Source organism: Spermophilus citellus (assembly GCF_964194105.1).
Source record: "Spermophilus citellus genome assembly, chromosome: 8".
Taxonomy (NCBI): Eukaryota; Metazoa; Chordata; class Mammalia; order Rodentia; family Sciuridae; genus Spermophilus; species Spermophilus citellus.
This window is the reverse complement of record NC_138189.1, coordinates 138,008,515-138,027,346: the sequence shown is the minus strand read 5'-3', so window position 1 is coordinate 138,027,346 and position 18,832 is coordinate 138,008,515. Positions and strand designations below refer to the sequence as shown.

At 38.6% G+C, this 18,832-nt stretch overlaps 1 protein-coding gene across 1 annotated transcript in view; it reads right to left on the bottom strand.

Moving 5' to 3' along the window:
* The window catches only part of RNF150 (ring finger protein 150), a 222,296-nt gene that overhangs the window by 90,623 nt on the left and 112,841 nt on the right, over positions 1 to 18,832 (bottom strand). The window lies entirely within an intron of this gene.

Below are 18,832 nucleotides of genomic sequence, written 5' to 3'. Positions count from 1 at the left end.
GGAACACCTAACAGCTGGAAACTGAGTCATATTCTCTTTCTTCAGCTACCTAGAGACGCGGCTGTCTTGCACAAGAAAAAAGAACTTAAGTAGAAATCATGATTTGGTACCAGTGAGGCCACAATCAAGCCATCTTTTCCACTCTGAGATGTCAACCCTGGGTCTGGTACAGGTGGACCCTTTCCATCCAGCATGGTTTACAGTTATGTGATGCACTCTCCAGATCTCCTGAGGAGGGCAAAGGGCACTTTACACCCCATGGCAAAGGGTGACCTGTCCAGTGTTATGCCACCATCCTGAGTGCTCTGTTCCTTTCCCCTGCACAGACCCTGGGATTACCCACGCACAGATCTCCGTGTACTGTTTCCAGGGACTGTAGGTGCCGCTCAGTGGTAGAGCACTTGCCTAGCATGCACAAGATAAGATCCTGAGTTCCATCCCAATCACCAATCCAACCCAACCCAAAACAACAATAAACAACAACACCTAAACCATAACAAAACAACAAAATAAAAGTTCCCGAAGCAATTTTCTTCCTTTGTGAGTACCTGCTCAACCCCAATCCAAAATTTCTTAAAGACCTCTGATACGATCTGCCAACAGAAAACATTGGCTCAGAGCGATTTTCTGTTTATTTTTACCTAATTCACTGGACACAGCTGTGCAACCTCATCCCAAGCAAAGAAAAAACAGTCTAGGATTTTTTAAAAACATTTTTATCCAATACACCTACAATATTGCTCCTATTATTTAGACAATTTGAAGTAACTGAGTCTGAGTTATGTGGGTCATTGTCCCCATGCTTCATGACAGTGTAAGGGGCAGCTCTTTGGCGAGGAGTTCTGGGATCTCTATGTGGGAGGGTGGATTTAAGCAGGAAATGACATCAGATTCAAAGGACCCAACCCAACCTGTCATTGTGGCAGATAATATATAGAAAAGAATGTCAGTTTTACCAGATAGGTTCCCAAGAGTCACCCTAATTTAAATCCACCAGAAAGATGTAAGGTGATCTCGCACACAAGCTCCACTCCATTTGGGGCAATCCATTACTTGAGGCGACTACAAATTAAAGGGAACTAATATGCAATTAGAATGCTGCAAATTCAGGACAAAATTAAACCCTACTAAAAGCTGGCCTATGCACATGCTGAGGTCAGCCAGGCAGATGGAACCAGACCATGTTGGCTCAGGGTGTTGCAAGCCTCTTAGAAGCCACTTAGGCCTTTCATTCCACGATGATGTTTCACTCAGGCTGAACAAACATTCTAAAAGCAAACTACATTAGAACCACTGATTTGTGATTATGAAATACTTAATATATCATTACCCCCCCGCAAAAAAAAGAAAACCGCACACAAAGGTATCTTGCATGTTACATCAATTACATATCTAAAAAATTCCTACGACCTTTACATTGGTACAATTGCAAAATCATAAAGCCACAGAGTGTTTGGGTTTGGACATTGTTTCCGAGAATGACTCAAACTCACAGCTTGAATTCCAACTTTGTAGAATTTACTGAGGATTCTGCGGCTCCTTCTGCTTTAGTGTTTACTTTGGCTAATGGCAGTGTGTGGTCTGGGGTTTGGTGAGGGATTAAGGCTACTGGCAGGTTTTGTCTTTACAGAAACATGATCTTCTTTGTGTCTTGCACTAATCTGGCTTGGTTCACCCTGGTGCTGCCTTTATTTTAGAGACATTTAAGCAACAGTAGGATCATAATTTTTCATTGATTTCCTTATTTATATTCTTTAGGTATGTTTATTTAAGGCTCTCTAGAATTCAATTATTTTTTTGAGGATGGGTGTTTGGGGATTAATTATGGTACACAAAAGTTTTATATTTTTCAATAGTTAAATTTCATAAATAGATTGCTTAGTGGCTTCCAGTTTTGATATTCTACTTAGAAAATTTGTCTCCAATTTGCTGGTAAATGGATGGAACTGGAGATTATCAAGCTAAGTGAAATAAGCTAATCCCCCCAAACCAAAGGCTGACTGTTCTCTCTGATATGCAGATGCTAGCACACAGTAATGGAGGGGGATAGAAGTTCATTGGATTAGATAAAGGGGAGTGAAGGGAAGGGAGGAGGGATGAAATAGGAAAGACAGAAGAATGAATCAGACATAACTTTCCTATGTTCACACGACCAGTGAAAATCCACATCGTGTACAACCACAAGAAGGGAAAGTTATACTCCATGTATGTGTGATATGTCCAAATACACTATACTGTCATGTACATTTAAAAAGAACTAATTAAAAAAAAGTTTGCCTCCACCCAAGATTCTATTCAAATATTTATCTAATATAGCAACACACTGTTTACTGAATTCTCATGCACAGGTGGAAAACAGGAGCATTGGGATGTGATTTCTTTCCACCCTAATTCTTCTAATTCGGGCATATTTTACACTTGGCTTTTTCCTGTGAGGCTGACCTGCTGAACCTGCACCAGGCCTTCAGTTTTACAGCTTTCAACCCATTTCCTCTCCGCTGGCCCACACACTCCTCACCACTTCCCCTGCTCCCACTCTAGAATTTTCCCATTTGTACTTACATTTCAGAGACCACAGAGTCTAACAGTTAAGAATTGGTTTCTGGAACTGGATGGTATATTTGAAACCCCAGTTCAGCACTTTAAAAACTGGCAATCAACTTCTGGATCTCCACAAAGCTTTCAATTACTTATGATCCGTTCTCAGAGATCCAAGAAAACATTTTCTCCTGCGGTAGAGGAAAGTATAATGAACTATTTAAAGCATCTGTTTTAAACTCAAGTGCTTAGTGACATCTCTAGGGTTCTCTGTACCAATGTTGTGCATTTTCTAGCCACTGGGAAAGACAAACTGCAGATGACAGCAGGGCACGTCTGTTCATCTGGACTTCAACCTTATTCATTTTTAACATTCATAATTAATTCCCAAGCCTGATGAGGGTAAAAATAGATGTGATTCTTGGGTAGTGTTCTTTAGACTGTGTACTGTGCATGGTAAAGGTTATTGAAATAAGTGTGAATTTTATTAATAGTTTAGGAATTTAGGGCTCCAAAAGAAAGAAAGGAAGAAAGAGAGAGAGAAAACCAGTACATGTTAAGTAGCTTTGGATGAGCTATCATTCTGACTGATGCATAAATTTCAGGGCAAAAATCTACTCCAGGAACTAATTTTTCCAAATGAGACATGTTCATTGATGTGAGCTCTCAATTTCCTGACCTTTGCTTCATTTTAGAATATGTAGCTACAGAGTCAGGGAGAATTCAGCAGAATGTTCCAGGTACTGCAGTGTAAATTGTACCTGTGGGTGTGTGTGAGCAGGAAAGGAGTGAACCAGGGCCAGGTGGGGTGGGGGAGAGAAATCTCAAGGTTAAATGTTGCCCTCAGTAGCTATGTAGTATGTATCTATGAGGCTCTAAAGTTCAGGGGAGAGAAGTTAACTGAGAGCATATTTTGTACCTTTCAAATGTACAAAAGAGTCCTACTTATTTGGGAAATTCTATATTTATAGTGACACCCCCCGAGCACCTCTTTTCGAAAGTTCCATCGGATTGCCATCTATTTGCCTTCCAAAGGTACTTCATCCTTCTGAGTGGTAATTGCTGTTATGTAATTACTGTGTATTCTGTAAAAGCTCCCCAGTCCTAGGGTAGAAAGTGTGAACAGGACACATATCACCTGGGTGCCAGGCCAAGAAGGGAATCTTGGGTTTTGAAGTGCTTCTTTTACCCACGAGAGTGTTCGGCTGCCATAATCTAATTTGGTAGGCGCAGTTAAGGAATCCAAAGCCAAAGAATGTTCAATGACAAGAAAGCCTTTATTTGTATATTCAAGCCAGGTTGCTTAAACAATGAAAAATGTCCAGAACTCCAGCAGAGGGCTAGATGTTGTAAAGAGCTTCCCTGTGCACCTTGGAGGATGTGAACATGACTCCCTGTGTTCATGGGATCAAATCTTCTTCTTTCATCCCCTGCATCCTTCTCTCCCCCATAATCAGGACTTTCTTCGGTCTCACCGATGGCTCTTTAGGATTTGGGCAATTGTTAAAAAAAGAAAAAAAGCTTGTAGAGTTCCATTTGTAGATATTTTCTGTTTACACACTTCACATCAACTGTGTTTTAGTCAGCTTCTGATTATGACATATTCTCAAGCCAAAAAATGTATGTGAAATGATTTTAAAACCTGCAAAGTACCATGTAAGTATACACAGTGTTATTGCTACTTTTTGCACCCACAAATGTATTTTTATTATACAAAGATGCAAAAATCCTAAATAAAGCACTCCCAAACAGAATCCAATAATTCTGTTTCCAATAAAACAAGTTTTAATCCAATAAAACAAATTTCATTCCTTAGAGGGATTTATTCTGGGAATATGAGGATGATTATTTTGGGGGGAAGGATTGAACCCAGGGATGTGCTTAGCCACTGAGCCAAACCCCAGCCCTTTTCATTGTCTATTTTGAGACAGGGTCTTGCTAAATTGCTTAAGGCCTTACTAAATTGCTGAGGCTAGCCTCAAACTTGAGATCCTCCTGCCTGAACCTCTCACGTCACTGGTGTGTGGCACCAGACCTGGCTGTGAGGATGACTTAAAGTCAGAAAATATATTGAATTTTTAGGACATTCACAAGTTAAAGGAATAAAGCACATGATTATGTTGTGTAGCTTGTTATGCTCCAGTCTTTACTCTGCCTTTCCCCTGTAGCATTATTGCTTTAGCTAGGCACAGGCTGTCCAGAAAAAAATGTTAATCTGCAGGCTCCCTTGCAGCTAGAATTGGCTATGTGATTAATATTTGGACACCAAGATGTGAGCAGAAGTGATATTTTCCAATCCAGGTTCTTTTTTTTTATTGTTGGTTGTTCAAAATATTACATAGTTCTTGATATATCATATTTCACACTTTGATTCAAGTGGGTTATGAACTCCCATTTTTACCCCATATACAGATTGCAGAATCACATCAGTTACACTTCCATTGATTTACATATTGACATACTCATGTCTGTTGTATTCTGCTGCCTTTCCTATCCTCTACTATCCCCCTTCCCTCCCCTCCCCTCTTCTCTCTCTACCCCCTCTACTGTAATTCATTCCTCCCCCTTGTATTATTTTTCCCTTTCCCCTCACTTCCTCTTGTATGTAATTTTGTATAACCCTGAGGGTCTCCTTCCATTTCCATGCAATTTCCCTTCTCTCTCCCTTTCCCTCCCACCTCTCATCCTTGTTTAATGTTGGTCTTCTTCTCGTGCTCTTCTTCCCTAGTCTGTTCTTAGTTACTCTCCTTATATCAAAGAAGACATTTGGCATTTGTTTTTTAGGGCTTGGCTAGCTTCACTTAGCATAATCTGCTTTAATGCCATCCATTTCCCTCCAAATTCTATGATTTTGTCATTTTTTATTGCTGCATAGTACTCCATTGTGTATAGATGCCACATTTTTTTTTATCCATTCATCTATTGAAGGGCATCTGGGTTGGTTCCACAGTCTAGCTATTGTGAATTGTGCTGCTATGAACATCGATGTGGCAGTATCCCTGTAGCATGCTCTTTTAAGGTCTTCAGGGAATAGTCCGAGAAGGGCAATAGCAGGGTCAAATGGTGGTTCCATTCCCATCTTTCTCAGGAATCTCCAAACTGCTTTCCAAATTGGCCGCACCAATTTGCAGTCCCACCAGCAATGTACAAGTGTACGCTTTTCTCCACATCCTCGCCAGCACTTGTTGTTGTTTGACTTCATAGTGGCTGCCAATCTTACTGGAGTGAGATGGTATCTTAGGGTGGTTTTGATTTGCATTTCTCTGACTGCTAGAGATGGTGAGCATTTTTCCATGTACTTGTTGATTGATTGTAAGTCCTCCTCTGAGAAGTGTCTGTTCAGGTCCTTGGCCCATTTGTTGATTGGGTTATTTGTTATCTTATTGTCTAATTTTTTGAGTTCTTTATATACTCTAGATATTAGGGCTCTATCTGAAGTGTGAGGAGTAAAGATTTGTTCCCATGATGTAGGCTCCCTATTTACCTCTCTTATTGTTTCTTTTGCTGAGAAAAAACTTTTTAGTTTGAGTAAGTCCCATTTGTTGATTCTAGATGTTAACTCTTGTGCTATGGGTGTCCTATTGAGGAATTTGGAGCCAGACCCCACAATATGTAGGTCGTAGCCAACTTTTTCTTCTATCAGATGCCATGTCTCTGATTTGATATCAAGCTCCTTGATCCATTTTGAGTTAACTTTTGTGCATGGCGAGAGAAAGGGATTCAGTTTCATTTTGTTGCATATGGATTTCCAGTTTTCCCAGCACCATTTGTTGAAGATGCTATCCTTCCTCCATTGCATGCTTTTAGCCCCTTTATCAAATATAAGAAAGTTGTAGTTTTGTGGGTTGGTTTCTGTGTCCTCTATTCTGTACCATTGGTCCACCCGCCTGTTTTGGTACCAGACCAGGTTCTTATCTGGAAGAGGACTGAATATTCGCTCCTCAAATTCCACCTGCTTTTCTAAGTGACTTCAGTTGGAAAGAGGCGGGACAGCCAGCATCTTAAAGAAGGAAGCCATCTGCCGAGGATGGCACCCGTTCCTGATTCTTAATAAGAGGAGACATTTCCTTAATGTGATAAAGAGTATCATTCAGACACATTACATTGCAAGGGAGAAAAACATTAGAGGTTTTCCAGGAGGAATCATGAATAAGATGAGATGTGCCAACAGTGAAAGCAGAAGTCAGAGCTGGAGCAAGAGACAAACGAGTGTGGCGAGTCTTGGAAAGGAAGAGCGCCAACTGTCATCGCCTGGGGTCAGCGCTTGTCAGTGCTGCTAAGATCAGGAGACTGCTTAGTGAAATGCAAGGTTCAAGCTGAACAGATGGAAATGAAGAGCCTTCCATATCCCAGTAATACCTAACCAGCCAATGTAATGGAAAAGACGGCCCGTACATAACAGCAGAAGTCGTAAAATATCCAAGAATAAACTGATAAACATGAGCCCTGTTTGAAGAAAGCTATACAATGAAAAATTTTCTATAGAAACAGTCATCTTGAAACTAAAGGCTGGCTATTTAATATTATGTATTTGGCTTCTAAACATGTGATTTTTTCAGTTATTCGTTTATAATCACTTTTTGTTGTTGCATTATGGTCAAGGAATGTAGTCTCTTGAAGTTGGTGCTTAATCTCTCTGTTGCCCAGCTCTGCTGGTTGAGCTTGCTGATTCGTTCAGAATCTCCATCTCTCTCCTTTTCTGTCTGGTCAGTCTTTCTCTCAAGCTGGGTTAACTGCTGCTGGGTGTACTTTGAGTTTGTATAGTTAACGGCAAGCATATTCCCCATGGTTGCATATGCTCGGTATTGCTGCTATGGAGAGGTGTGATGTCATCAGGACTCTTGTTCTTTGGGAGTGATCTGTTCTTCCTCTATAACCTGGAGCTTTACTTCAGAAGAGTCTTTAACGTTCGTTAAGTGTCATGATGTCTGTTGTGAGTACTCATTAGCTATTTTGGTAATACATGAACATTTTCAACCTAAGATATTTCATTTTTATCTTTAATTCTGAAACATGATTTCATACTTTTTAAACAATACCTCCTGTATTTTTCCTCCCCTATGATTTCTTATTAACGTATTGCTATCACTCCTGTTTTGGTCTTACATAGTTCTTATTGTTTTCCCCTCACTTTAAGAAAGAAAAATCAGTTTGGAAGTAATGATAGACTAACAAGAAGTGGCAGAAAGAGTGCACAGAGGTCCCGTATGCCACCTCATCTCCCAACTTCCTTTGGTGGTGTCAGCTGATATAATTATAGTGCATTATCAAAATGGGAAATGGACACAATTAACAGATACAGAACTTACTTGTATTTCACCAGATATTGTATGTATGGATGACTAAAATGTCTTCGACTGTAATTCTGTGATATTTTATCACACGTGTAGAACACACACAATTAATATACTGTGTATCACCACAAAAGAATTCCTCCCCTCTCCCCTTTCCCTCCCCTAACCTCTGATGACCACTTATACATCCTCCATCTTTAGGATTTTTCATTTCTAGAATGTTCTGTAAATTCAATCAAATAGCACGTAACCTTTTTTTTTCAACTAGCATAATGCCTTTAACATCCACGCAAGCCCAAATAAGCAATTTATTCCTTTTCATGGCTGAATAGTATTGAAAAGTATTTTTGATACTAAATATTCCTCATTGGTTCCTTTTCACGACTTCTGCCTTCTCTTGTGTAGAATATCCCCTTACTTAATATCTGTGGCTCGTTTTAAAAATCATTCCTCCTCAGGTGATACCTACTCATTTTGCACTGTCATTAATGATGGTGGTACTCCTGGGTTGTCACTTTAACTCGCCTATAAGCTGTGGTTTCCCTGGAAGAACCAGCTATTCTGCTTGGGTCCTGTTTACTGAGACAAAGCCAAGTCTGTCCGACAGCTCTGTTGCTCCAGGGGATGGAGAAGAGACATAAATAAGCATGGATGATAAATAAATAAGCACCAAGCTCTAACTAAGGACTGCTCCCTCCTTAAGCTCCCTGAAACATTATGATTGTTCAGCCGCCTCAGGATGAGTCCCAGTTACCTTTTCACCTGAGGTCCCTGCTGAAGTTCAGGCTGCCCAGGTTATAGATTGTCACCCAAATCCTATGGCTCTGGCTGCTCTGTGCACCATCTAATCCAACCTGACTTCCTGCTCCAAAATCATTCCTCTGCGATTCTTAGAAATTTAAGTCTCTGGTCCACAAATTCCCTCACAGCCTCAGTGTCTTCTGGAATGGTCCCCTCGCCTCCCTGATGATTCACTTCCTAGTTTTGATGGAGCTGGATGCTCTAGGAGGACACTGCTTTCTCTGAATTATGGTTAAGGGGAGACTCAGATGTCTTAAACATTTTATTTTTTAAATTTTTAAACCACACTCCACAGACTTCAGAGCCAGAAGGAGGTTTGGTGGGGCACCATCTTGCTACTTACAGACCATGACTCCTCGCCTGATCATATCCACCTTCAAATACCACTTATCCTGTGAGAATCCCTCTGCTGGATTTATAACCCTGTTCCCCATCTCCTGGTTGCCACCTGTCAGCCTCTTGTTTGTCCCTCTACCTCCCCTTCAGCTGCTAGTTTAATAACCATCCTCCTCAGAGTAGAACTTCAGTGCTCTCAGTGATTACCCACCTGAAGCTCTGGCCTGCCAATTATTCACCCTCCTCCTCCATTAACCTTTCCTGCCTGTCCCCTTCAGACACATGTTCCTGTTGTCTTGTCTTGGACCTTGTTACCACTAGAAACTGCATCAATGATGAAATCCTGATTTCAAAGACATGGATTTCCAAATGCCACTTCCTCTCCTTCCGGCTCTCTTTGCTCATTAACCGCCCCCTTTCTTTCCAACCACCTTCTCCTGCCTTCACCCTTCTCCTACCAGCGTATATCACATGATTCATACTTTCAAACTCTATTAAAAATACTCTTAGCTTCTTGCTCTTTCATTTCTCCATAGAACCTGCCCTATAAAATTTGCCTTTTCTGTGCTTCTGCTTCATCATGTGAACATCACTAGAAGAAAAATCTCACGAACCATCTGTTTCCACTTGAACTTTATGATCCTTATCCTCAAGTGAACACTGAATATTGCCCTGTCCTACTCTATTCTGAGCCCCCTCTCCCTTTGTCCAAAGGATGACCTCACATCTTTATGTCTCCCCAGGAACTGCTCCAACCCCTTCCCACCCACATTCTCAATTAGTGATCTTAACCACAGGAGTATTTGAGGAAGAAATACCCACCAGCGGGAAATATCCTGTCCTATATGAAATGAGGTAATCCACAGTGAATCACTTGGCACAGGGACAGCCATATAAAAACCACTAAATAGTTGTTAACTTTTATTATTACCATTACTCTTGTCTTTCCACTGCCAAATACACAATCTGCAGCAACCACACCACCCTCCTCTGCTTACAATGTAGTACAAACCCCTCTGTGATGGTGGTCGAATCTAGGGAGTGACTGGCTCAGGTGCAGGCAGGGCATGCAGAAATTTTGAGTTATGAGAAAATCAAATCCCTCTTCTCCCAGTGGTTTTAAACAGGAGCATCTGTGAGGCTAAACTTTGGGAGTTATTTTAGCATCAAAGTCTAAGAAGGGAGCTTCACCAAAGAAGAGAACCACTAGCCAGGGAAGAGACATCCTGGGAATATGAGCTGAGCCTCCATCAAGTCACATCTGAGTCAGTTCAGCTTTGGGATTTGTAGTTATTTTCTAAAGGTATGTTGCATTGAGCTTTCTGCCATTCATGCCCATATTATATAACCAGGTAGTGACAAAACCCCAAATTCTGAGAATCTAGGTCTTTGTAATTCCAAACCAGAGTTTCTGAATCTCATCATGTTTTCATGTAATTTTTTAGGTGGTCTCTTAAGTTAATTTTACTCCAATTTGTTTGAATTCATAACAGAATTCTCCATTAATGTTTCCATATATTTTGGAAAAGAATGTCGATACTGTGTAAGATATATTGTCATCTACCTGGCACATATGATTCTACAGGCATCGTGGACTATGAATGGCTTCTCCTTCTGTGTGGCTCCATGTGTGTTCTAAAGCTTCCTAACCCAAGGAGAAGTGGCTGCCACCCTAAATCACACATCTTTCATGAAATCCATGCATTATCACACATATTAGGGATAGGAAGGATGTTATGATTAGATATGAGGTGTCTCCCGAAAGCTCATGTGTGAGACAATGCAAGAAAATATAGAGGTGAAATGCCTGGGTTATGATAGCCTTAACCTCATTGATGGATTTATGCACTTGCATGGATTAATTGGATGGTAACTATAGGGAGGTAAGGTGTGGCTTCAGGAAGTAGGTCACTAAGGACATGCCTTTGGGGTATATATTTTGTCCCTGGTGAGCTGAGCTTAGTTTCTTTGCTTCTTGGTTGCTTCTTGGTTTCTGTGCTTCGTTCTTCCTCCACACCTTCCAACATGTTCTGCCTGACCTCAGGACCCAAGGAATGAAGTCAGCCTTCTATGGACTGAGACCTCCCAAGCGATGAGTCCCAAATAAACTTTTCCTCCTCTAAAACTATTCTTTTGTCAGAGCCATGAAAAAGTTGACTAGAGCAAAGGATGTTTCCTAAAACACTCTTAGTTTGGGCAATAAAAATTATTTCCAGGGAATTAAAATCTTAAATTCATAGGACTAATTTAGGAGTTTGAAAATTCATCTCTTAAGAACCAAATTGATGAACTGCTGTACAAACCAAATAGAAAATAGAAAGCTTTCACTGGGTTTTTGTGTAAATACTGGCTAATGCATACTTTTAAATTCTCTGCTGCAACCTGAAATATGTCAAATACCGCCTCTTACTGAAATGCATTTTAATTACACACCAGATCCTCTCAGTGGAGATCTGTCATAACAGCTAACTTTTATGAGGCCAAAAGATCTTTAAAGAAGATGCTAACAATAGCCAATTTTATTTTCCCTTGGAATGGTCTAGTAACTTAATTAACACACTGATGTCAATTCCTCAGCTACTCTTGGCATGATAAATGACTCATGCTTTTGCAAAAAATTCATTTATGTTCCCACTGTGCAAGTGTGTAGAATTTTCTATGAATTTGTGTGAACTGTAATAGGAGTGATGAATATAAAATATGATATTTATGGCCCCATCTGTGGCGTTTTCTTGGAACATTTTCAGAAAGTCAGACTCAAAAATAATTTACTTCTAGTTTTTGTGACAACTTTAAACAGTTAAAAATGATACAATAGAGTCCAGGCTTAAATAAAACAAACTATAAAATACTAAATTAATTTTAAAAGAGCTCAGTTAATCAGGTGTCTGTTTTTATCAGAGCAAATAATCATGCTTCAAGAACCTTTTGTTTTTATATATAAAATGCTATTAATGCTAATTTTTGTTTGAACAAATGTAAATCTCATTAAGCATCAGATTCATGGAATCATGGGAGAGAAGACTAAATTCCCTAGCGATTTTTCTCTTCCTGATAAATCTCATAAATAAAGTTTAAAAGAATCATTTTCTATAACTTCTAGCTAAGGGGCATTGGAAGATTTATTAGAGCTTTCATAACCTTTGAGTTTCAGGATCATTTCTTTCAGAGCTCTAATAGTAAACAAACCTAGTCCAAAGGGTTGAGTTAGAATTAAATGGAAGAATGCACACAAAGAACGTCAAACATACATGCTTAGTAAATATTAGTGATTGTTACCTTCACTGACATAATTTATCAAATGAATATTTATAATACCACAAAACCTGAATTTAGACCAAAAGAGGCAGGGTGGAGAGGAGCACATTAAACTTTGTTTCCACTGGTGCCCAGAAACAAGGATGAGCTTTTGAACAACTGAGAGCACCTCAGTCCTGCAGGGAGCCCTCCAAACAGGTGGGGACCTGGAAGCCCAAGGCCGGCAAGTTGCCTTGCTATGGTTGGATAAAGGTCCCCCCAAGGACTTCTGTGTTGATGTCCTGGTTGCCAGCCTGTGGCCTATTGGGAGGTAGTGGAACCTTTAAGAGCTGCAAACTAGTGGGAAGAAGTGCGGTCACTGATGCATGCCCTTGTAGGAGATATTGGGACTCCTGTCACCCTGCCTTTTTTTTGTTCCCCATCTTCCATGAGGTGAGCAGCTTGCTCCACCATGAGCCCCTGCCATGATATGGTGCCTGACACAGGTTCAAATGCAGTCTGACTGTCATGGATGGAGAGTTCCCAAACTGAGCAAAATCAAACTCTCTTTCTTTATAAGTTGATTATCTGAGGTCTTTTGTGACAATTATGAAAAGCTGACCAACATGTCATTTCTGCAACATTAAGTGGTTAATGTTCCATTACACTGGTCAAGGAAAGGAAACTCTAAGGCTGAATAATAGAAAATTAATCTTCAAGGTTAAAAAAATGAGGTGGGTAGCAATTACTGGCCTAATCCATATTAATTTCTCATGGTGTTAAGAAATGACAATTGCATAATTTTTAGCCTGAAGCAGTCAAATAAAGGAAAATATGTATTTGTGTTTTGTCTTTCTTTGAACTACTGATGAAAATCATAACTATTCACGATTAGATTATTTTTGGTAATCCATGGCAGGAACCTATAGTTACAGTTAAAAACAATCCCAGTGTCTTAGATCAAATGAACTTCTAGATGTTTATGATGTATGATTCCATACCATTGGCTATAATAGGAAAACACATGAAGTATTTCTTCTCAAAATTTTTGCTTATTTGCTTGGCAGAAGTGATCTGGAATTCCCAATTTAATACATATTTATTAAATGTCCAATTATTTGATTCATCTCTGTGTTTACTTTCAGCATTCAACCAGTTATCTGCATTAGTCTTTGAAAATTAGAAGTCAGAACTCCCTTCATTAAAAGTTCACATTGGAAAATCCCTTTTTTAAGTCCAATTGAGGTTTACTCTTTTGGTTTCTAAAAGCTGGGAATCCCCACGTTTGTTTCCCTATGGTAAAATAATGTGGATTATGAATTCAACAAGTAATATTAAGGTCAGTTTAAAAACTAACTACTAATAATCAGAGAAAATGTAGCAAAAGTGGGATAGAACTTGATGATAAACCTTGGTGGATGAAAAATAGGTTTCCCAAAGACCAGAGGTCAAGTTCCGAAGATTCAGAAAATGTTGCATATCCTTTGTTCTGATATGTAAATTGTAGGGACTAACTGTGATGAACATTGGTATGAAAAGCTTTTTAGACTAATAGGTACTTGAATAGTCTGTAAGTCTCACTGGTCTTAATTTTCTCCATCAGTAGTTCTCAGCGCAGGGGAATTGGTGCATTTTGACAGGATTTCAGGCCTAGTGTGGGAAGACGACTTAGGCAGTCGAATACATATTTAGAAACAGTTTAAAATATCTGAAACACACCTCCCTGTCTTTTGTTCAATACATTCTACACTATACATCAGAGATGGTCTATAATAGATTTGGCCCCTTGCTCTCCTGTAACCCGTAGCCCACATATTTTAGTGCATGTTTTCCTGAATTTCCAGTTCTGGCACTGGATTTCTCTGCCTAATAGGCCTTCCTCGATCACTAGATCTCATTCTGCCGGTGGGTGAGGAGACAGAAGGAATTGGGAGTACCCTTAAACTAATGACTGAGGAAGTGGGTGCACTGATATCTCAGTCCTGCTCCCTGGGCTGGTGTAATGGCAGCACATTCTCTAAACCATTTCCCAAGTTCCCAAGTGGGATTAAGCACCACTAATCACAGCGACTTGCTCCATGACACATCCTTTGCTGACAACTTTCCTTCCCTGCTGTATTTCTCTGTATTGAAACAGGTGTTTCCTGGAACTCTCTCTCAAATGGCCTGGCCTGAAATCTCTATCTAGATCTTGTTTATGGGGAAATCAAAGCTAAGACTGGGCAAAAAACTGTCTTTCTATTTTTTTCTTCATAATTCTCTGATGTCCTAAATACTAGCTCGATTGGCTCATGCTTCAGCAATACACTCTGCTTCCTAAATGCCATGTTTTAATTTGTAACTGGTTTACAAACAGAAAAAAGCCACCCAATACAGACACAACAATTCCACACTCTACTTTTTAATTTAAAAAAAAATTATTCAGTAGAAGTTGCTCTGGAATCGTTTAATCATACTTTCTTCTTTTGAGATACTTAAATGTTTCTATTAGTATATTATAGTTATGAATAATAGTGGAATTCATTTTGACATATTCATACATACGTGTAATATAATTTGCTCCATTTCAATCCCCACTATTTCCATTTTTCTTCCCCTCTTCCCACTCCCTGCTTTCTTCCTCTATTCTATTGGTCTTCCTTCTATGTATTTATTTATTTATTTTTAAACTGCTATTTTATGGCTATACATAAAGGCAGAATTCACTGTGGTATATCTTCTATGTCCAGTTGCTTGGATGACAATTATAAGAGACATATAGTTTCTGAAAACCACCATCCAAACTGCCTATCTCTTCTTAGAAAAGACTGATTTTTTATTATATACATACTGAGCAGATAGCATTTACAAAAATTACTGAACTTATCAAATATTCTATAGGGCTTGCTCTCTAATATAATAGTCATTAGCTACCTGCTGCTATTAAGTACCAGAAATGAAAGTAGGAGGACTGAGGGATTAAACTTTAATTTTAGTTAATGTAATTTAAAATCATTACCTGGTTTAAGAATCAGAAAACTTTTAAAATATATTTGAAACAACTTGGGCATGAGAAACCACTTTTTCAACCACCAATTTTATAAAATATAAATACAGATCAAGTATTTCTGACGAAAAACTGGCATTTAAATTGAGATGTGGTGAAGACATACACTGGACTTTGAAGACCTAACATAAAAATAAATCTCAATAATTCATATGGAGATATTTACAACAGTACAGATTTGTATGAGGAGATACTGAAATGAATTTTGGATACACTCGGTTACACAAAATATATTAAGTTTAATATGGTCAGCTTTTTTTCTTTTTTCAAATGTGGTTACTGGAAAATTTAAAATTAAATGTGTGGCTCACATTATATTTCTATTGAGTAACATTGTTCAGTCATATAATGAACATGTACTATTTGTAGCCTAGTGGGTACGATCATTATTGCATAAAAATATTACTACAAGAAAAGAACACCCAGGTCGTCTTAAGGAGTTGACATTTTAGAGGGAATATCACAGGTTCAGTAATAATATTGAAGGCAAACTAAAAACTAAAGGCATATAACATGTTCTCAGGGAATATCATGGTTCCTTTATATGAATAAATTACTGATATTAAGGTAAATTACAGAAAATAATTTAAGAAATAGGGTTACCTTCTTAAAAGACCTACAAAACTCGCTCCGCCTGAACAGTGAAATAAATGCTCTGCCTGAGTCAGATTTCTGGAACCTAAATGGAATAATGGAACCCAGTGACTAGGTCCTGAAGAGGAGCTTCCTCATCTTCTCTAACATCTACTTCTTCATCTTAACAGAGAAAGAAAAGGAGGCCTGCCTGGTCAGGCCCACTCTCCAATATAATTTATGTTACTCTTAGCAGAAGAAATAAACTTTTGTTGTTTTTTTTCCATAGGTCTTAAGTTTATATTAGCAGCTCTCATCAATTCTTCTTGACCATTTCTCACACATTTCCTTCCATATTTCTAAATAATATGTTTAAGTAACATTTCTTGGTTTCTTAATTTTAGACATTTTGTATTGAGACCCCACCATGGTAGAGGAGGACTTAACTCATACACATGTCTATCATCCTTACTTCCCTTTTAATCCCTCCCTGGATGGATGAATAGTCATTTGATGTAAATATTGTTCATTGTAGGGTCAGGTGGTACATTAAAATTATATACCTGTTGTTTGTTTTTCCTGGAGTTAATAATTGCCTCATTTTTCATTTGCCTGGATTTTAATATTTCCATAGCTATTCCCCACCCCTGCAATTATATCTCTGCCACATATTCATCAAACACTTTTTCTGTATTCCTCAACAAATTAGTTTCATTTGTCTTTTTGACTGGAATATGTCCTTTCTGAAACCCCCTATTCTTCAGCTTTCATATGGACTGATTGCCTTGAAGCCTGAAATGCAGGTATCGTCTGGGGGCTTATTTTAGCTGGTAATCAAGTGATGGGGAAATTTCACCCTCTGAATCAACTTTAAACTGACTTCCATTAATAGTTTGCAAATACATCTTAAATAACAGCAAAAGAGTACTGCCAATACCATCATCCCTCAGATTCTCCATGTACTTCAAATATTGATTGAGGACACTCTTTCTACTACAGATATTCAGGAAAAACTATCAAGAGTGTCCTTATTTGAAGCATTCTGGTTGCCCCTCCAGAAAACTATTTGTTGAACTGTGGTGGTTTAGCCTCATCATAGCTAAGACCCACTTGCTTCTAAGGGGGCCTGTAGGCTCTAAAGGGCACATGTGCTACTATCAGTGATGTTTTCAGAGTTATTCTGTGCTTAAACATTATTGGATAGATTATCAATGAAGGAAAATAGGGTTGAGGCCTTTATATCAAGGTAATGTGGATCTAGTGGAATCTAAAGGCAGGACCTTATTACTGTTGCCATGGAGATGGATTTTTTTTTTTTTTAGCTCCTATTCATCCAAAGAAAGTAGCAATATTAAGCTGATGATGGAAGAGATTTCAGATGTGCACAGAGCCATTTGAAAGACTGCTGCAGAATGGAGAGTACTACTTCTGGGAACCAGTCAGGGAGCATCTGTCAAGTTCAACTTCCATATTTGGCAAAAATAGAAAATGAAGGCCTGGAAAATTATTCAAGACAAAAAAAGGGTGGGAGGCAGCCTATTAAGTAGTTTTTTAAAACGTTCACAATGATAGAAAAAAATGATTGCTAACAGGTAAATTATGATCTTACAAATGGGTGTTGTCATTTGCACAAACTAAGCTTCCTGGGAGAGATAATTTAAATATTCACATCAATAATTCTAGCCCTTAAGTGTTTATTGTGCAATATTATAACAAGTAAATGTGTAAAAATGAAGTGCCAAATTCCAGTCCTTATTTTGTTTTGTTTTGTTTTTTTTTTAAACCACATGAAACACAAATCTTAAGGACTTATTAATTATTCATAGTCTGGCTTTGAAGATGATAGTACTTGAAGCAAATTATAGGTACATGCTTAAATTGAAGCTGGTTCTATAAAGATCCAGTCAGTCACAGGTTACTGAACACAGAAATGATGAGCATTTCTAGTTCTTGTTCAGAGAGAGACCTGCCCTAGATACGCTGCTGAAATTACAAACCTATGTGTTATAATTTGAGTGAGGCCTGAAACCAAAGAGCCGGGGAAAATGTTCTTGCTTTCCTCTAGATCTGGTTTTGGGGATCTACTTGAATGTCTCAAACTATAGGTAGCCTATTTCAGTCATCCCTGTTTTTTACCCCTGTGGAGCTGGGGACCAAAAGCAGGGCCTCATATTGTATCACTGAGTTGCACCCCAGGCTCAGATGACCCTTCCAAATGCATTGTAATTTTATCATCTGTATCCACTTTCTTATATGGGTCCAGTCGGCATTCTATAGACCTCGGAGCTAAGCGTCTTTTGACACCCTTGCCAAACATTGCGTTCCAGTCAAAGCACAGTAGTCACTGTCTGGTGCTTATCATTTCCCTTTACTTATTCTAGAAATTAACACTTGTTTTCTCTTTTGCAAGCTACCCTGAAATGAGATAAAATGACAGCTTTCCTAACCAAGCTAACAACTTTCACTTAGAATCATGGGCAAATATTAATTTCTGGAGGCTCAAAACTATGCCAATAAATTATAAACACAAAACTTCATTTCCTCACTAGAAATACGCAACTCTGAATGTCAAGATTTCAACCTTAAATAAGATTCTAATTAAGGCAACGATAGTTACATATTGGGTTGCCGAGCAACTGCTACGGCATCTTTCCAAATCTGAACCAAATAAGTGTATTCTAACTGAAATTCTAGAACAATAATTTATATGGAAATAATATTAACTAAAGGATAAATTTAGAGAGTAGAGAAAAGCATGATTGATTTCCCCCAGTGTGGTGATAGAATAATTATACAAAAATACAGAAAGCATGAAATCACATTAATAATCTTATCTTTAAATAGCCTAAATCCTAGTAGTGGTGTCGTTTAAGAACTGAAGTTCTTAAAATAATACAAAATGTCTTCTGAAAATACATACTATACAGTAAACCCGACTTTCTCCCAAGAGGAAAGGACTTTATTGATAATATCTGGAAAAGTCTTCAATTTCTTGGATTCCCTATCA